Below are 21,318 nucleotides of genomic sequence, written 5' to 3' on the forward strand. Positions count from 1 at the left end.
AGTGCACGATTAATCGTAATTAAAAATTTTAATCGTTGTCTACCCCTAATATATACTTGTCACAATATCTATGACCAGCTTGCATATGGGCCACAACTTATGTCACAGGTACGTGGGCGACTGGCTGAGAGTTTGTCCTTCTAGCAGGCTTTCTCCTCCAGCTTTGTTTGGGGCTCTACACACAAACATTGTCTTTCCACTAACACAAGTTAGTAAATAAGGAGAAAAAAAGGCCCTTTTGAGATAGTTTTATAATCCACCTCCCTTCACAGGAGTCTCTTATAATATCCCAGTATAAATCACAGCTTGGTCCCAGGAAGGTTTGTTCCCATTGCAGTACTCTCCTCAAAGTTTTTATATACTGTCCAACAGGGGTGGGTTTGGAGTCTTTCACAATCACGTGGAGGTCATGGTCCTTTCCCTTTCACAAGTCCACTTTATTGTGGGCAAATCCCCCCCCCCCCCCCCCCCCCACCTCTCTTTTTGTCCTGTCAAAAGGCTTTCACTCCCCGTTTCCTTGATCCCTGCTTCCAGGTTACTCTTGACTAGCTCTGATTAACTCCAAAATCTGGTTCTAGGAGCCTTAGCGCCTTTCTGCCTCCACCAAGGCAGGGCAGTCACCTCCCTGTCAGTATATACTTTCTCACACTGACCCACTGGCTGCTGCCATAAACAAACTTAAAAGGCTTCTATAAAACATTTTAGTCAAAGAAAAGAAAAGGACTCCATGCTTTCCTCTGCTGTGTGAGAACCAACTCCTCCCAATTCCTTTCACCTTCATCTCTGCTGTGCCCTCCTCAGCCTGAAGGTTTGTAAGTTCCAACTCCATGGTCTCTGTCTCTTCCTCCTCCTGATATTTATTCCACCCTTCTTCCTCTCTAGTTAGCCTGGGAACTGTTCCTACCTCCCTGGGCCCTTCTTTCCTAAGACAGATAGCTCTTTGCCCAGGGAAGCATGATCCCTTCCTTTTAGAACTTTTCCTGGGGGAAATAGGGCTCTTACCTAGGGCCTCCATATATATAGGCCTCCTAGGAAAGCATATATATATGGAGGTAGAGCCCTATATATATACAGTGCACTCCATTTAAGTGAATGTCGGATAAGCGCATGCTTTGTTTAACTGCATGCCGTACTTCTGTCCCGTTTTTGGTGCCATAAATTTCTATGGGTACAAACTTCGGTTTAGCGCACCACTCATAAGTGCAAGATTCGCTTATATGCATGGTTTAAGACCGCTCCTCTGCAGGAAAGATTCCGCATAAGCGCATGCACGGAATATGGAAGCCAATTGGCACGTGACAAAGGGGCGATACATTTGAAATCTCCTTGGTTAACTCCCACAGGCAGAATAAGAGAAAGAAAGTTGTTAGAGTGTACACTGGTTGAACGAATAGAAGTTCTTAAAAAATTAGAAAACAAACAAAGTCAAGCAACTATTGCTAAAGAATATGGTGTCAATCCCAGTCAAATTTCACATATCTTGAAGCAGAAAGACCAGCTTCTGGAAGACTGGCAAAACAATACAAATCCACACCGGAAACAAAAACAGGCGGGAAAAGTTGAGGAGGTAGATGTTCTTCTTCGGTGGTTTTCTCAAGTCAGGAGCAGACAGTTTCCTATCAGTGGTCCACTGCTTGTGGAGAAAGCTAACTAGCTAGCTGAAAGTCTTGGACTAACTGAATTCAAAGCCACTTTTGGATGGTTGGAAAGATGGAAGGAGAGGAACAACATAAAATTCAAGAAACAGCATAGTGAAAAACAAGACGCTGATGACTTTGGTGCTGAAAATTGGGTTGTTTCAGTTTTTCCTACCATCTTGAACGAGTTTGCACCTCGTGACATTTTCAATGCTGACGAAAAAGGTCGCTACTGGCGAGCGATTCCTGATGGAACACTTGCATTCAAACAAGCCTAAACTACAGGACGTAAAACATCGAAGGACCGACTGACGATCCTCCTTTGCTGCAATATGGATGGGAGTCAGAAGTTGGAACCACTCGTCATTGGAAAGAGCGAACAGCCCCATTGCTTCAAGAATGTTAAGCAACTTCCTGTGTCATATGAGACTAACGCAAATTCATGGATGACTGGGGAAATTTGGAAGCAGTGGCTAAAGAAATTAGACACTAGAATGCGAGCACAAAAGCGTCAGATTTTGTTGCTTTGTGATAATTGTGGTGCACACAGTGATGATGTCAGGCTGTCTAATGTCAAGGTGGTCTTCCTGCCACCAAACACTACCTCTCTGATCCAACCTATGGATCAGGGCATAATAGCCAATTTCAAAAAACATTATCGGGCTCTTGTGCTACGTCCTCTGATGAGCGTTATGGATGACCAGACTGGCAAGAGTAAACGTGATGTTGAACTGGCTCGTAATCTATCACTGTTGGATTCCCTACATATGCAGAAAGAAGCCTGGAATCATGTTACACAGGCAACTATTGTGAACTGCTACAAGCAGGCAAGCTTTGTTAAGGATGTGGAGAGGGATGAAACAGATGCAACTGTTGCAAATGCATCAGATGAACAGGCTATTGACATCCCAGCTGGTGTTACTGAAGAGGAGTTACATCACTACGTAGCTGTTGATTGCAATCTACAAACAGCTGATGGCAGCACTGATGTTGAGATATGCGCCTACACGCAGGAAACGGCTGATGATGAAACAGATGATGAAATGAGCAGTAAGGCACATGCTGACGAAATTCAACAACCTCCTGTCACTTTTGCAAGAGCGCTGGAGAGTCTCAACACCGTGCGGGCCTATCTGGATGCTACTGGATGTCAGTGGTATGACAGTTTTTACTGCCTGGCAGACATAGTCTATGGAACTCACAGACACAATAGTGTACAGAGGACTATGACTGATTACTTCAAGTAAGCCTGTCAGTTAATGGAGACTGTATACTGTACGTATAATAAACAGTACTGTACATATGTTTATCAGATGTCAAGCCTCTTTGGGTCACAACGGTTAAGTGCACGCTCCGGTTAACTGCATGTATTTCTTTGGTGCCAGACCCTTGCACTTAAGCGGATTGCACTGTAGGTATATATATATATATATATATATATATATATATATATATATATATATATATATATATATACATTGTGATAAACAAAGGTTTGCCCTTCCCCAAGGAAGCCGCCAGAGGGCGCTCTTCTACAAAAAACTGGGAAAATGCCATGATAGAGCCAGTAGAGGGAGCTCCAAGGGAATATTTGGGTTATACCCTGAAGGGACAGCTAGAGGGCGCTCATGTCATAGGATCAGTTTTTCCCTGTGGAGGCCACCAGGTGGAGCTATCGAAGTGGGGGAGGGAAAGGTAGAGAAGGAGAGTTCTAGACTGAGACCTGACTGGAACCAAGGGGGCAGAGCCTAAAGAGGTGGGGAGGATTATTGATCATCTCATAAATTCCTTTCTCCCAGTGGAGAGAGAAAGGAGGGGAAGCCAGATGCCTAATGTTTGCTGCTTGATGGGGAAGCCAGATGCCTAATGTTTACTGCTTGATGGGGTATGCCTGGTGCCTGGGAGAGAAGGTCTCAAGGAAGGAGGTCCAGGAGAAGCCTCTCAAAACCAGGAAGGTACTAAATGCCCTGATGTTATAAGGCTGTTGGAGCTGATAATTAGCTAAGTGTCTTGATGCTATGCAGCTAATAATCCTGGCAGGTTGCTGAAGAGTTCAAGCAGGGTCTGTGATGAAATGATCTGATGTTACAAAGCTGCTGCAACTGATAATTGGCTAAGTAGTGGGAGCAGTGTCCTAAGAGACTGAGCACACATTAAGGACCTCTTGGAGAGGTATTCTGGACTGTGTTAAAGGGCCAAGTGCACAATGAAGGTTAGGAATTGTGTGACTAAAGCTTAAGCCAAATAAAATTCTTACTTATAAGAAGTATTGGAGTTGCTGTGTGTTTGTCAATGAAACCTGTTAGGAGGAGAACAGAGGGTGATGATCATTTACAAAGTGGGCTGGAACCTGAGAGTGTTGAATGAGTGCTGGACTGTGGAGTAAAGCTTTCCATCCACAGGGTACTTGGAAGAAAGCTAAGCAGCGTCAGCCCTGGCTGGGCCCTAGCTGGGCCCTGGAAGGGTGACCCAGTTACTATATATATATATATATATATATATTGTAAAGAGTATGTAGGACAGGCCCCAAAGGAACCCTGGGATAGGCCAGAATACCCCCGTTATAGGCAGGCATTCCCCAGGAAAAAACTTGAAATAAAGAACTACAACTCCCAGCATGCCCTAAGGGAGCCTGGGGATAAGAGAAATGAGGTGCATTCCCAGGAGTCTCCAGAGGAGGGCCGCAGGGGAAGGAGTAAGGCTGATTCTCCAACCTGGTGGAAGAGGTGGTGGAACAGATGGGTGGAGAAAGAAGAGACACCAAAGAGCTTTAATGAAAGAAAGGGTGAGCAGCTGGGAGAAGGGCGGGGCGAGGAGAATATGGATTGGGCTCCTGAGGAGAGAGGGGCAGAGAGTAAGCCTTGCCCTATGGAGTTGACTGAACCGGAGAGCGCCCTGGAAGAGCCGATGGACTTTTCAGCTCTGGCTCAGCGAAAGCCAAGGAAGTAGCGGGGCCAAGCCGGGTCAAGCGGGAGGAGGTCAGGTAGGAGTATGACTGACCAAGAGGGTGGGACCCTAGGCTTTGAGCCCGCGCAAAGCCATTACTGTGTGTTTTGAAAGCCTGGCTAAACTGAGCTGTGTTTTGAAGCTTGGCTAAAATTGAACTGTGTTTTGAAAGCCTAGCTGGACTGAGCTATGTTTTTGAGGCTTGGCTAAAATTGAACTGTGTTTTTTGAAAGCCTGGCTAAACTGAGCTGTGTTTTGAAGCTTGGCTAAAATTGAACTGTGTTTTGAAAGCCTAGCTGGACTGAGCTATGTTTTTGAGGCTTGGCTAAAATTGAACTGTGTTTTTTGAAAGCCTAGCTAAACTGAGCTGTGTTTTGAAGCTTGGCTAATATTGAACTGTGTTTTGAAAGCCTGGCTAAACTGAGCTGTGTTGTGAAAGCTTGGCTAGAACTGAACTGTGTTTTTGAAAGCCTAGCTGGACTGAGCTATGTTTTTTGAAGCTTGGCTAAAATTGAACTGTGTTTTGAAAGCCTGGCTAAACTGAGCTGTGTTTTGAAGCTTGGCTAAAATTGAACTGTGTTTTGAAAGCCTAGCTGGACTGAGCTATGTTTTTGAGGCTTGGCTAAAATTGAACTGTGTTTTTTGAAAGCCTAGCTAAACTGAGCTGTGTTTTGAAGCTTTGGCTAATATTGAACTGTGTTTTGAAAGCCTGGCTAAACTGAGCTGTGTTGTGAAAGCTTGGCTAGAACTGAACTGTGTTTTGAAAGCCTGGCTAAACTGAGCAAAAGGGGTAAAGCCTGGCTAAAAGTGAACTGTGTTTTGGAAAACCCCGCTACACTGAACAGGGTATTTTTTTTCTTTTTTATTTTATTTTATTGGCTGCTACTCTCCCCCAGGCGGGAGGGAGAGGCAGCAGCTGTGGAACCCTGGACTGGGAAACTAACCGGATTGAGAAAGGTGAATGATAACTGTGCTTTGTTTTGTGTTTTGGTGCCACAACTGAGGGAAGGAGGGAAGCCCCTCCTAGGCAATAAAAAAGCTTCATTGTTCTGAGGGAAAAAGGAGCAGTACTGGAAGGTGTTCTTCAGGTTGTGGAGAGCTGCAACCGCTGAGGGAAGAGGATACACTTTACAATTGGTGTCAGGAGTGGGATCGCTTCGCGGACCTGTCGCTCGAGGAGGCCCAGACCAGTAGGACAGAAAAGCCCGACGGAGGGGCCAACGCTGAGAAAGGCGCAGACCCGTCTGGGGTTCCGGTAAGCGGGGCCTAGATTGGGGGAAATAAAGGGATCCTAGTAAAAAGGGAAATATAAGTAGTGAAACCGCACTTGGAGGTGTCCTCTGTTTTTTTCCCCCACCAGGAGTCGCCGTTCCGGAGCAAGGATGGACCCCAAGGAGATCTTCGCTTGGATGACGATGCAGTTCCAGAAACAGCAAGAACTGACGGGGAAGTTGGTGGAAGACTCCTTGACGGCGGCACGAGAGCAGCAACAACCGGTGCTGAATATGCTCCAGGACTTTTTTCAGCGAGGGATCGAGGCTCCCAGGGGCGGTGGAGCCGGAGCAACTGGACAGGGGCCAGGAGGAAGCGGTGCGGTAGGACCTTTATCCCTGAACTCACTTACTTGGGGAAAGTTGTCTGAGCAGGATAATGTAGATGATTTCCTGACCGCCTTCGAGAGGGTGGCAGTGGCCGCAGGATGGCCACAAGAGCAGTGGGCCATGCGGTTAGTGCCTTCATTATCTGGGGAGGCTCTAGGAGCCTTTAGAGACTTGGCTCCTGGGGACGCTGCCAACTATGGGAGGTTGAGAGAGGCCATTAAAGACCGGTATGGACTGAGTACCCAGGCTTATAGGCGTAAGTTTCGGTCCACTAAATTGGAGAAAAGAGGATCCACTTTACAATATATATATATATATATATATACACACACTTTGATGTGTGCTTATTAGGTGTTACATTGGTATTATGCTGACATCTTATTATATCTATTTGAATGTTCTTCCATGCTGTCTATTTATCATTTGTACTGACGTTCAACAATGCTGTTAAATGTATATATTTCTGACACTGTGAAAAACAAATATGTGTACACTAAAAAGAAAAAACAGTAGAATCAGAGGAGGCAGGACTGGCAGAAGGAAGGCTCCCATGAACCATCTACAGGCAGCCTGTTTTCAGCAATTCAGCTGCTACTGTCAGGGCCGGCGAGGATCAAGGAGAAGTTTAATGAACCCCGGAGTGGAGGAGGGGATGGGGAAGGAGTGACAGATGCCAAACTGGGGGGGAGGGGCTAGGAAGACGTAATGCTAGCTTTGGAGTGTGAGCTAATGCATGTGACTTGGCATGCCTGGGTAAAGTTAAAGTGCTAGCACTATTAACCACCTAGGGGCCAATATTCAGACCATGGGAGTTAGCCTGTCTAACTCCTGCGGTCACCACTAAACTTGGATACTCAATTCCGGGCCATTTCAAGTGTTTGGCATTGAATATCCGGTTTATTTTTGGCCGGTCAAAAGATAACCAGCTATGTTGATATTCAGATGTAGACAGTTATCTTCTAACTGGCTAAAGAGATCCCACATATTCATGCAGCCAAATATAGCCGCTAAAGTGGCGCTGAAACATTGGTGGATAGTCAGTTATGTCAGCCGATATAACTGGCTGTCTGCTAGCCGCTAATCGGTGATATTCAGCGGGAGATAGTCAGCAATATCGCCGGATAGCCGGTTATGAGGCATTTAAGCAGCCAGGTGCCAATCCTGGCTAGTTAAGTGCTTTTGAATATCAGGGGGCTAATAATCTGTTGTACAGTATAATGTAATTTTGCTAGTGCTACAGATTGGTACAAAAAGCTGGCACATGTAAAATATTTTGGCTTTTCCATCCTGTCAGGTTCTCAGATTCAGAGCCTGTGGGGCCGGGCTCTGGAGCAAACGTGATCCCTTGGGCTGCTGACAAGGAGCGACAGCAGCAGGCAAAACCCACCAACCAATGCTAGGCAAGCACACCGGCACCGGCAGGGACTGCAGGCACTGCCCAGCGAGCCGGAACACACGGACTGGAATCCCCCGGACTGGAGGACACAGGACTGGAATCCCCCAGACTGGAGGACACAGGACTGGAACACTGAACACTGGACTGGAACACTGGACTGGAGCACCCTGGACTGGTCCATACAGCTTCACCTGCACTTAGCCACTGCCCCCCAAGGGTTGAGCCCTTGGGTTCGAGTGGCCGGCAGGACTTACTGGATACCGGATAGCACAGGGACCAGGATACTCAAACAAGCTTGCAACAGAAGTGCTCCTAAATCCTAAACTAAGTGTTCCTAACAGCAAACTAATAGACCTAAGCACTAAACTAACAGCAGCGCTACACTAACAACAGTGCTACTAAGCACTACACAAACAAAAGGACTTCCAAAGCCCTATACTAACAGGAGTGCTCCTAAGCACTACTAGGGGAAGCAGGGGAGCCACAGGGAAAGAGCAGGGAACCTAAACATGCAAGCTAACAAAGTTGCTTCCTAAGCACCAAACTTCAGTAGTGCTCTACAGCACTAACCTAACACAGGTACTCTGAGCACCAAGCTACAGAAGCTCTACAACCCTAAACTAACTAAGGTGCTCCTAAGCACCAAACAACCAGAAGAACTCCTAGCACTGAAAGGGAAGACAGGGGAGCCAAAAGGGAAAAAACAGGGAAGCTAAACACAGAAATCAGCAGTGGTTCCAAAGCACTAAACACAGAAGTGCTTCTAAAGCACCAAACCCAAACCCTGAAGGGAGGAACACCACTTCCATATCAAGGCCCTGCCTGATGATGTCACCACTATCAGACCCAGGCAGACAGCATACTGAAACAGAGCTAGAGCTAACTCAGGCTTAACCCCCACAGCTGCAGTATAGCAGAACAATTAGAGCCACGCTGGCAGGGCCGCCGAGAGCCGGAGCTGGGCCCGGGACAAGGCCGCCCCTGGGCCCCCCCCACCCAAGGTCGCCGCCCACCCAAGATCACCGGGCCCCCCCCACCGCCCACCCACTCGAGGTCGCCGGGCCCCCCTCCACCCGCTATCGGGCCGGGCCCTCGGAACTAACTTTAAGCCTCCTTTCAATTCGCAGCAAGCAGCGGCAGGGCAGACTTCTCCTCCTTCCTTCCGTGCTCCGCCCTTGCGGACGTTACATCAGGCGAGGGCAGGACGTGGAAGGAAGGAGTGGCCTGACCTGCTGCTGCTTGCTGCGAAGTGAAAGGAGGCTTAAGGTTAGTTCTGGGAGTGACGGAGGGCGGGCCAGGCGGCGACAGAGGGCGGGCAAGGCGGCGGCACTGGGCCCCCCTGGAGGCCCGGGCCCTGGGACTTTTGTCCCCCCCTGTCCCCCCCTCTCGGCGGCCCTGCACGCTGGAAGCAACCAGCACACAGAGGCAGCTAGCTCAGGTAACACACACAGCTGCAGTATAGTAAAGCAATTAGACTCATGCTGGGAGCAGCCAGCCCACAGACACAGAGCCAGCTCTAGCAACACAGAAAGAAGAAACAGAAGCCAGCACAGAAGATGACCACCAGAATAAGGTAAGTCTGGGAGAGGTCACGGCCACAATCGTAACACATCCAAAGTGATGTCTAACCCTTTGGTGAAGTAGAGCTTTGTCAGGATTACTAGTGTCCTGGCTACTTTTCTAGCATACTCCACTTGTAATACTGCAAAGTTAAAGAAGAAGTAGCCTAAATTTTTACTTTTGATTAGATGATAGCATTCTGTTCCTGCAGCTCAATTTATAATGAAAGAACATCGTGTACTGAACTTTATGCATGGTGTAATATTACTCTGAATATTCTTTTCTCTGTTCTTTTCCATATTAATATCATTTTGTATAATCTACTATGGTCCCTACCACTCTGATAATTCCTTGGACTTTTTTCTTGTTTGTTCTTGCATCTCAAGACTATTGAGTTTTGTATTTCTTTATGACATTGCTACCAAAATGAATGCAACTGTTCCTTTTCCAATATACCTTTCACTTTTCAGTGACAAGTTTGCTCCATAATAATCATCAGTCTTCTGCTTGTCATATGTTTCACTGAACAAACATTTCTACATTCTTTCAGTACTATTTTTCATAAATATATAACAAAATATAATTTGGAACGCCTTGTACAAAATTTCCATTCTCTCTTGATGTCTGTGGAAAGTAGTAGAAATCCTATCACTATGGCAAACGTAGCAGTCTACAAAATATACTATAAATACAATCCTCAATCAGATTGAAATCTGCATTAGACATCTGCTAATGTAATAATAATAGCGGGTGAAAAAAGCCACAAAGGGCTCCAGGGTAAACCATTCAGAGCTAAAAGCTCTTCATCACTAGCAAAAAACCACTCCACGTGTATAAGTGCAACATTCTACATACACAATGAAAATTTACAACTTTCTAAATAATATAGACATAATGAAAGTGCACTTATCTTGCCTCCTCCAGCTTAACATTGGCCAGCGTTTCACACTGCTGTCTCAAGGGACTTTTCATTCAAAGTGCTAGAAAACGTAGCTGCTGGAAAACTTAGCTGTTGCACTTATATATGTGGAGTGATTTTTGCCACCGATGAAGAGTTTGTGTAGCGCTGCGTACACCTTGTAGCGCTATAGAAATGCTAAATAGTAGTAGTAGTAGTAGTCCTTTTACTAAATGGCTTGTGGTAGTGTAGGCGCAGGTTTTGGGAACATGCCGATCCATTTTTCAGCACGTCTGTAAAAAAAAAGCCTTTTTAAAATTTTTGCCAAAAATGGATGTTCGACAAAATCAAAATTGCAGCGCATCCATTTTGGGTCTGCGACCTTACCACCAGCCATTGACCTGGCAGTGAAGTTTCACGTGGTAACCGGGTGGTAATGACCTACGTGCATCAAATGCCACTTGGCGCGTCTCTGATACGCATGTCCAAAAATAAAATTATTTTTCAGCTGCGCGTATCGGACGCGTGACAAAAATTTAAGTTACCACAAGACCCACGCGGTAACTAGTCTATTTTGGTGTGCGTTGGGCGCACATAGACGCTTATGCGGCTTAGTAAAAGGGTCCCACAATCACTCATAATGAAGCAGGCTTGAACTCCATTATGCACCCTCCCCAATTCTGCTATCATAGAAGCAAAAACCCAAATTCTCCTACTCACAAGGTAATTGCTTGATCAACTCTTTAATTCACCACAGGCTGCTTAAGTATTCATTGCTACTTCCATCTCCTCATTTGCCTCAGCGAGAATAGGAATTGAGTTTTCACATTCTCTTCACTTGCTTCCTCTGTCACAGGGAGCTCCTCCACTTCTATAGGCTGGGTAAACTCTTCCTCTCCCCTCCCATTGACAGGTGTTAAGTGTTATATAGCCTTCCTCTTCTGAAGAAGCTTTCTCCCCATAGGTCGGTACAACCAGGATCTTTCCTGAACTTTCTTTCCCTTTCTTTCCTTAACAGACTCTGGGCACCCTCTGCTGGCTGTGAGTTTATTTGCACTTGATTTGCTGGGGGTTATCATCATTCCAATGAGCAATAAGAGGGTAACGATCCTGAGGAGGCACTGTCCCTACCAAACCTTTCCTTTCCCCTCTCACATAGTCCATCCCTTATGTCACTTGCCACCTGCTCTAAATTATGGTCTGCTTCCCCGACGTATGATAGAGCATCTGCATTATTATGTTCTCATCCAGCTCTATGCTGATTTATACATAGTAACATAGTAAGTGACAGCAGAAAAAGACCTGTATGGTCCATCCAGTCTGCCCAACAAGATAAACTCATTTGTGCTACTTTATATGTATACCTGACCTTGATATGTATCTGCCATTTTCAGGGCACAGACCGTCGAAGTCTGCCCAGCACTAGCCCAGCCTCACAACCACTAGTCCTGCCTCCTAATTACTGGTGCTGTCACCCAATCTCTGCTAAGCTTCTGAGGATCCATTTCTTCTGAACAGGATTCCTTTATGTTTATCCCACACGTTTTTGAATTCCGTTACCGTTTTCATCATAAAAGAGTATGACCAGATGGTACATGGCTATTAAAACAATCTGGGATTAACAAAATAAGAACAAGAGTAGCCATACTGGGTCAGACCAATGGTCCATTTAGCCCAGTATCCTATTTCCAAAAGTGGTCACAAGTACCTGGCAGAAACCCAAATCAATGCAACACTCTATGCTACAAATCCCAGGGCAAGCAGTTGGTTCCCCATGTCTGTCTCAATAGCAGACTATAGACTTTTTTAAACCCAGCTACACTAACTGCTGTAGCCTAGTGGTTAGTACAGTAGACATTGATCCTGGAGAACTGAGTTCAATTCCCACTGCAGCTCCTTGTGACTCTGGACAAGTCACTTAACCCTCCATTGCCACTGGTACAAAATAAGTACCTGAATATATGTAAACTGCTTTGAAGGTAGTTACAAAAATCTCAGAAAGGCAGTATATCAAGTTCCATTTCCCTTTGGCAAAGAGTTCCAGAGCTTAATTATTCATAGAGTGAAAAAATATTTCCTCCTATTTGTTTTAAAAGTATTTCCTTGTAACTTCCTTGAGTGTCCCCTAATCTTTGTTTTTTTGGAACGAGTAAAAAATCGATTTACTTCTACTCATTCTACACCACTCATAATTTTGTAGACCTCAATCATATCTCCTCTCATCTGTCTCTTTTCCTAGCTGAAGCGCTTTAACCTCTTTAGACTTTCCTCATATGAGAGGAGTTCCATCCCCTTTATCATTTTGGTCACTCTTCTTTGAATCTTTTAATTCTGCTATATCTTTTTTGAGATATGGCAACCAGAAATGAATGCAATACTCAAGGTGAGGTCGCACCATGGAGCAATATAGAGGCATTATAGTATTTTCGTTCTTATTCACAATCCCTTTCCTAATAATTCCTAGCATTCTGTTTGCTTTTTTTGCAGCCACTGCACATTGAGCAGAAGATTTCAGCATATTATCTACAATAACACCTAGATCTTTTTGTTGGTTGTTGACCCCAAGGTGGACCTTAGCATTGGGTAACTATGATTCAGATTATTCTTTCCAATGTGCATCACCTTGCATTTGTCCACATTAATTTTCATCTGACATTTGGATGCCCAGTCTTCCAGTTTCCTAAGGTCTTCCTGCAATATTTCACAGTTCACCAGTGTTTTTACAATCTTGAATAGTTTTGTATTATCTGCAAATTTAATCACCTCACTCGTCATTTCAATTTCCATATCATTTATAAATATGTTAAATAGCATGAGTCCCAGTACTGATCCCTGCAGCACTCCACTATTCACCCTCCACCACTGAGAGAAATGACCATTTAACCCTACTCTCTGTTTTCTGTCCAATAACTAATTCCTAATCCACACCAGAACCTTGCCTCCTATCCCATGACTCTTTACTTTTCTCAGGGGTCTCTCAGGAACTTTATCAAAAGCTTTCTGAAAATCTAGATACAGTACATCAACCATCTCACCTTTATCCACATGTTTATCCATGCCTTCAAAGAAATGAAGCAAATTGATTTAAGCAAGGCTTCCCTCGGCTGAACCCATGTTGACTCTATCTCATTAAACCATGTTTATTTATTTATTTGTTGCATTTGTATCCCACATTTTCCCACCTATTTGCAGGCTCAATGTGGCTTACAATGTGCCGCTATGGCATTCGCCATTCTGGTTGGCAAATAACAGTTGGTATTACATAGAGAATATGGATGACATGATAAAATAGAACGATAGATATGAGAAGAGACATTTCTGAATATAAGTAAGAGGGGATGTGTTACATTTATAGTTATTGGTCGTTGTGATATGCCTTGTTGAAGAGGTGGGTCTTCAGAGATTTACGAAAGTAGTTAATTTGAAAATAGTTTTTAATTTAAGCAGTAAGGCATTCCATAACTGCGTGCTCAGGTAAGAGAAGCTTGACACATGCGTTAGTCTGTATTTTAGACCTTTGCAGCTGGGGAAGTGAAGATTAAGGAATGTTTGTCTATATATTCTGTAATTTTATTCTTTATAATAGTTTCCACCATAGGCGTAGACTGGGGGGGGGGCGAGGGGGGGCAATGCCCCCCCAAACGACGCGAGGCGCCGCTGCGCCATTAGTTTAAAAAAAAAAAAAACCACATGCAGGCACGCGCTCCTCTCCGTCCGCTTGGCTTCCCTGCCCTCTCTATCTGCGTCCCGCCTTCCTCTGACGTCATTTCCTTTCGGGCGGGACGCAGACAGAGAGGGCAGGGAAGCCAAGCGGACGGAGAGGAGCGTGTCCGTCTACCCCTCTCTCTTCCTCCCTCCCTCCGGCGCAGGCAGCAGTAGCGTTGTACACGCTGCCTTTGGCTCTGCCCCGAAGCCTTCTCTTCAAGTTCCTGTTCCCGCATAGGTGGGAACAGGAACTTGAAGAGAAGGCTTCCGGGGCAGACCGAAGGCAGCGTGTACATCGCTACCGCTGCCAGGAACGCTGGAAAAGCTGAAGACTGTTGCCTGCACCGGAGGGAGGGAGGGAGGAAGCGAGGGGGTAAACGGAGTCACCATCTTGGACCTCGGGGGGGGGGGAGCAGAGGGAAGATGGATGGGACTGGGAGGGGTGGGAAGCAGAGGGAAGGAGCAGGAGATGGATGGGACTGCGAGGGGTGGGGAGCAGAAGGAAGGAGCAAGAGATGGATGGGACTGGGAGGGGTGGGAAGCAGAGGGAAGGAGCAGGAGATGAATGGGACTGGGAGGGGTGGGAAGCAGAGGGAAGGAGCAAGAGATGGATGGGACTGGGAGGGGTGGGAAGGAGCAGGAGATGAATGGGACTGGGAGGGGTGGGGAGCAGAGGGAAGGAGCAGGAGATGAATGGGACTGGGAGGGGTGGGAAGCAGAGGGAAGGAGCAGGAGATGGATGGGACTGGGAGGGGTGGGAAGGAGCAGGAGATGAATGGGACTGGGAGGGGTGGGGAGCAGAGGGAAGGAGCAGGAGATGAATGGGACTGGGAGGGGTGGGAAGCAGAGGGAACGAGCAGGAGATGGATGGGACTGGGTGGGGTGGGAAGCAGAGGGAAGGAGCAGGAGATGGATGGGACTGGGAGGGGTGGGAAGCAGAGGGAAGGAGCAGGAGATGAATGGGACTGGGAGGGGGTGGGAAGCAGAGGGAAGGAGCAAGAGATGGATGGGACTGGGAGGGGTGGGAAGCAGAGGGAAGGAGCAGGAGATGGATGGGACTGCGAGGGGTGGGGAGCAGAAGGAAGGAGCAAGAGATGGATGGGACTGGGAGGGGTGGGAAGCAGAGGGAAGGAGCAGGAGATGAATGGGACTGGGAGGGGTGGGAAGCAGAGGGAAGGAGCAAGAGATGGATGGGACTGGGAGGGGTGGGAAGCAGAGGGAAGGAGCAGGAGATGGATGGGACTGGGAGGGGTGGGAAGCAGAGGGAAGGAGCAGGAGATGGATGGGACTGGGAGGGGTGGGAAGCAGAGGGAAGGAGCAGGAGATGGATGGGACTGCGAGGGGTGGGGAGCAGAAGGAAGGAGCAAGAGATGGATGGGACTGGGAGGTGTGGGAAGCAGAGGGAAGGAGCAGGAGATGAATGGGACTGGGAGGGGTGGGAAGCAGAGGGAAGGAGCAAGAGATGGATGGGACTGGGAGGGGTGGGAAGCAGAGGGAAGGAGCAGGAGATGGATGGGACTGGGAGGGGTGGGAAGGAGCAGGAGATGAATGGGACTGGGAGGGGTGGGGAGCAGAGGGAAGGAGCAGGAGATGAATGGGACTGGGAGGGGTGGGAAGCAGAGGGAAGGAGCAGGAGATGGATGGGACTGGGTGGGGTGGGAAGCAGAGGGAAGGAGCAGGAGATGAATGGGACTGGGAGGGGTGGGAAGCAGAGGGAAGGAGCAGGAGATGGATGGGACTGGGTGGGGTGGGAAGCAGAGGGAAGGAGCAGGAGATGAATGGGAGGGGTGGGAAGCAGAGGGAAGGAGCAAGAGATGGATGGGACTGCGAGGGGTGGGGAGCAGAGGGATGGACCAGGAGATGGATGGGATTGGGAGAGGTCAGGCACAGCAGAGGGAAGGAGCAGAAGATGGATGGGACGGAGGGATGGTGAGCAGAGGGAAGGAACAGAAGATGGATGGAACTGGGAGGGTTGGGGAGCAGAGGGAAGGAGCAAGAGATGGATGGGACTGGGAGGGTGGGGAGCAGAGGGAAGCCTACTGGAAAGAAGACACTGCATAAAACAGAAGACACTGGGATCAAAGCGAATAGAAAAACTAAATGATCAGACAACAAAGGTAAATAAAAGTATTTTATTCATAATTTATTAATTGAAATGTGTCAGCTTTTTGAAATGTGCATCTGTGATATTTTGCCTGTAAATTTCATTTCCTTCCTCCATATTAGCATATTCATTTGCATATTTATATATGCAAATGATATGCTAATATGCTCCGCCCATTCTTTGCCCCCCCAAATGAAACAGTCAAACTACGCCTATGGTTTCCACTATTTTGTCTGGCACTGACATCAGGCTTACCGGTCTATAATTGCCTGGATAACCCCTGGAACCCTCTTTAAAAATCAGCGTCACATTGGCCACCCTCTAATCTTCAGGTACTATGGACGATTTTAATGACAGGTTACATATTACTAACAGCAGATCAGCAATTTCATGCTTGAGTTCTTTGAGTACCCTTGAATGTATGCCATCTAGTCCAAGTGATTTACTGCTCTTTAATTTCTGAATTTGGCTCAGTACATCTTCCAGGTTCACCAAAATTTCTTTCAGTTCCTCCACATCATCACCCTTGAAAACCATTTCTAGTACAGGCAGATCTCTTACATCTTGGAAACATAGAAACATAGAAATATGAGAGCAGATAAAGACCAAATGACCGATCCAGTTTGCCCATCCTCCATAACCCTTAACTCCCCCTTTTCTTAAGGGATCCCACATGCTTGTTCCATGCTTTCTTATATTCTGACACAGTCCTCATCTCCACAACCTCCACCGGGAGGCCATTCCACGCTTCCACCACCCTTTCCATAAATGAATACTTTCTTAGCTTCCTCCTTAGCCTATTTCCTCTTAACTTCATTGTATGCCCCCTCATTCCAGAGTTTTCTTTCATTTGAAAGAGTATCTCTTCCTGTACATTTATGCCCCAGAGATAGTTAAAATGTTTCTATCATATCTTCTCTTTCCATCCTCTCATCCAGCATATACATGTTGAGGTTTATAAGTCTGTCCTCATATGTTTTATGTATAAGACCGTGTACTAATTTTGTAGCTGCCCTCTGGACTGACTCCATCCTGTTTATATCTTTCCATAGGTGCAGTCTCCAGAATTGCACACAGTACTCTAAATGGGGCCTCGCCATCACCTCTTTCATCCTGCTAGTCATCCTTTTCCTTATGCACCCAAGCATCCTTCTGGCTTTGACAGTCACTTTTTCTACCTATTTGGCCACTTTAAGGTCATCAGACACAATCACCCCCAAGTTCCTTTCTTCCTGTGTACACAGAAGCACTTCACCCCCTATATTGTACCATTCCCTCGGATTCTTGTGACCCAAGTGCATGACCCTGCATTTTTTAGCAATAAATTTTAATTGCCAAATATTGGACCATTCTTCAAGCTTTGCTATGTCCTTCCTCAGGTCATCCACACCCTCTGGGGTGTCCACCCTGTTGCAAAGTTTGGTAACATCCGCAAAGAGACAAACCTTACCAGACAGCCCTTCTGCAATATCACTCACAATGACTGAAGCAAGGAATTCATTCAGTTTCTCCGCTATGGCCTTGTCCTCCCTGAGTGTCCCTTTTGCTCCTTTGTGATCTAATGGTTCCACGAATTCCCTTGCAAGCTTTCTGCTTCTGATGTACCTGAAAAAGTTGTTACTGTGAGTTTTAACTTCTGCGTCAAGTTTCTCTTCATATTCTCTTTTAGCCTTCTTTATTAATGCTGGCTCCTCCCCAGCACTATCTAAGATCCTATCTAGGTGACATGTGAGGTCTGCCACCTTCGCACCAGGCATGCAAGTGACCAGGCAATCCTCACGTTGTAGCGTACCGAGGATGGGGCGGTGGGTGCGGTCCAACCTGGGTGCACGAAGCAGGAGGGGTGCAGGGAGCAGCCGCTTTGCTGTTGGCTCTGCTGGTTCTCTGCTCCTGTTGCTATTACTTCCTGTTCCAGGGCAGAGGGAGCAGGGAACCAGCAGAGCCAACAGCCGTGCAGCTGCTCCCAGTAGGTAGGAAAAATGCACCGGTGGGGGGGGGGGGGCTTGGAAGTGATGCTCCGGGGGGGATGCTGCACTGGTGGGGGGTGTCGTGCTGCACCCGGATGATGGGAAATGCTGCACCTGGGGGGGTGCACAGCAGCGATCCCCCCTGTGGCAGCCAAACAAGGAACACCATTGTCCTCGCGTCCACCAGCCACCCAGATATCTACATGCCTAATGATCGAATCACCAACTACAACAGCTGCCCTAATCCTTCCTGCCTGGGCAGAAGCTCTTGCAGACATATCCTCAGTGCAAGAGGATAGTGCATCCTCTGGTGGGCAGGTTCTGGCTATAGAAGTGTTTCCTACTTCACCAGAGTGCTGCTCTCCTTTTAGGAGACCTCCCTCCTCCAAGGCAGCATTCTCTCCCTGTAGGTCTCCTCTATGTACCTCTCTATCTCTTTCAGCTCCTCCAAGTCTGCTATACTAGCCTCAAGAGAACGTACCCGTTCTCTGAGAGTTAGGAGCTATTTGCATCGGGCACACACATTCAACCTGTCACCAGTTGGTAGATAATCATACTACTACTACTATTTAACATTTCTAAAGCGCTACCAGGGTTACGCAGCACTGTACAATTTAACAAAGAAGGACAGACCCTGCTCAAAGGAGCTTACAATCTAAAGGACAAAAAGTGCAGTCAATGAAATTGGGGGCAGTCTAGATTTCCTGGATAGAGGTACAATGGTTAGGTGCCGACATTGAAGAGGTGGGCGCAGAAATTGGAGGGTGAGCAGGTAGAGGAGAGGACGAGGTCAAGACAATGGCCAGTTTGGTGAGTAGGGGTGGTGGAGCTCAGCTGGAGGTTGAAGGAGGATGTCAGAGTGAGGAACTGAGAAGCGTAGGAGTCGGATGGGTCATCAGCGTGTATGTTAAAGTCTCCAAGAATGAGGGACGGAGTTGAGGGTTCAAGAAAAACGGAGAGCCAGGCATCGAAGTCAGTAAGGAAGGAAGGGAGGGACTTATCAGGGGGGCGGTAAATGACTGCAACTCTGAGTGGTAGCGGGTAGAATAGACGGATGGAGTGAACTTCAAAGGATGAGAAGCAGTGAAACTGCGGTAGGAGGAGGGGTTGAAAACTACAGGAGGGCGAAAGTAGAAACCCGACTCTTCCTCCACGGCCAACTGGGCAGGGAGTGTGGGAGAAAAGATAACCTCCATGGCACAGGGCTGCGACTGAGGCAGAGTCGTCGGGGGTGAGCCAGGTTTCAGTTAGGGCAAGCAGTTGAAGGGAACGGGGAGATGAAGAGATCATGGGTGAAGGAAAGTTTGTTGCAGACCGAGCGGGCATTCCACAGGGCACACGAGAAGGGGAGGGAGGAGGGGAATAGAGATGAGATTGGAGACATCCTGGAATCGTTTGCATGGATAGGACGAGGACAGGTGTGGGGGACCTGGATTGGGATTGATGTCTCCCGCGGACAGCAGGAGAAGGAGCAAGACAGTGCGGAGGAGGGTGGGGGAGGTAGGGCGACGAAGACAGGATGTGCTTAGGAGGAATGGGGATGGGTTAATGGCAGGAAGGAAGTGATGAAGGTTGAGAGCTAGGAAGGAGGAGGGGGATAGGAGAGATGGTGAGGTGGTGAGGGACGGGGGTGAGTAGGGTATTGTAGTAGTGAGCAGGATGGCAGAGGACATGGATGGGCAGTGAGTTCCTGTGGTAGACAGCGGTAGGGAGAGGGGGAAAAGATTAGGAAGGGACAAGGCAACGAAAAGAATGTGTATAGGGGCCATGAGTAGTGACTGAGGTGTTTATGGGTGCATATGTAGTGACTGAGGTGTTAAGCAACAGATAGAGCAGGAAAGTAGGACTGGAGGCTTAAAACTGGAACAGCAGGCAACACTTGGAATAGAAGGGCTGGCGGGTAGGCAGGACAGCAGGCAACAACTTGGAACAGAAGGGCTGGCGGGTAGGCAGGGGGTTTGACAGGCAGATTGGCGGGTGGGGAGGTAGGTAGAAGGGCTGGCAGGTGGGTAGGTAGGTTGATGGGTGGGCAAGCAGGCAGGCAGGTTGATGGGCTGGGGGGCAGGCAGGTAAGTTAGTTGGTGGGCTGGCAAGCCGGCAGGTGGGGAGGCAGGTAGGTAGTTGTGCAGGCTTGAAGGCAGGCAGGTGGTTGATGGGCTGACAAGCAGGCAAGCAGGTTGGGAGGCAGGCAGGTTGAAGGGTGAGCTGGCAGGCAAGTAAGTTGATGGGCTGGCAAGCCGGCGGGTGGGGAGGCAGGTAGGTAGTTGTGCGGGCTGACAGGCAGGCAAGTTGATGGGCTGACAAGCAGGCAGGTTGGTTGATGGGCTAGCAGGCAGGCAGGCAGGCAGGTAGGCTGGGGCTGATGCGATGTGACTGGAACAAGCTGGAGCAGAGGAGAGCAGAGCAGTGGAGAGCTCAGCGGCAGGACTGGAACAAGCTGGAATAATTTGCAGCAGAAGAGAGCAGAGCAGCAGGACTGGGACAAGCTGGAACAAGCTGGAACAGACGGATTGGAACAAGCTGGATCAGGCGGACTGGAACAAGTTGAAGCAGAGGAGTGCTGAGTGGCAGGTCTGGAACAAGCTGGGTCAGGGGGACTGGGACAAGCTGGAGCAGGTGGATTGGAACAGGCTGGAGCAGAGGAGAGTTGAGCAGCAGGACTGGAGCAAGCTGGAGCAGATGGATTGGAACAGGCTAGAGCAGCGGAGAGCTTAGCAGCAGGACTGGAGCAAGCTGGAACAAGCTGGATCAGGCGGACTGGGACAAGCTGGAGCAGCTGGACTGGAACAAGCTGAAGCAGGGGAGAGCTGAGCAGCAGGACTGGAGCAAGCTGGATCAGGCGGGCTGGGACAAGCTGGAGCAGATGGACTGGAACAAGCTGGAGCAGAGGAGAGCTGAGCAGTGGAGAGCTCAGCGGCAGGACTGGAACAAGCTGGAATAATTTGCAGCAGAAGAGAGCAGAGCAGCAGGACTGGGACAAGCTGGAACAAGCTGGAACAGACGGATTGGAACAAGCTGGATCAGGCGGACTGGAACAAGTTGGAGCAGAGGAGTGCTGAGTGGCAGGTCTGGAACAAGCTGGGTCAGGGGGACTGGGACAAGCTGGAGCAGGTGGATTGGAACAGGCTGGAGTAGAGGAGAGTTGAGCAGCAGGACTGGAGCAAGCTGGAGCAGATGGATTGGAACAGGCTAGAGCAGCGAAGAGCTTCAGTCCTGCTGCTAAGCTCTCCGCTGCTCTAGCCTGTTCCAATGGATCAGGTGGACTGGGACAAGCTGGAGCAGCTGGACTGGAACAAGCTGGAGCAGGGGAGAGCTGAGCAGCAGGACTGGAGCAAGCTGGGATAAGCTGGATCAGGTGGACTGGAACAAGCTGGAGCAGAGGAGAGCTGAGCAGCAGGACTGGAGCAAGCTGGATCAGGCGGGCTGGGACAAGCTGGATCAGGCAGACTAGAACAAGCTGGAGCAGAGGAGAGCTGAGCAGCAGGGCTGGAACAAGCTGGATCA

The sequence above is a fragment of the Microcaecilia unicolor genome, chromosome 7 (assembly GCF_901765095.1).
Source record: "Microcaecilia unicolor chromosome 7, aMicUni1.1, whole genome shotgun sequence".
NCBI lineage: Eukaryota > Metazoa > Chordata > Amphibia > Gymnophiona > Siphonopidae > Microcaecilia > Microcaecilia unicolor.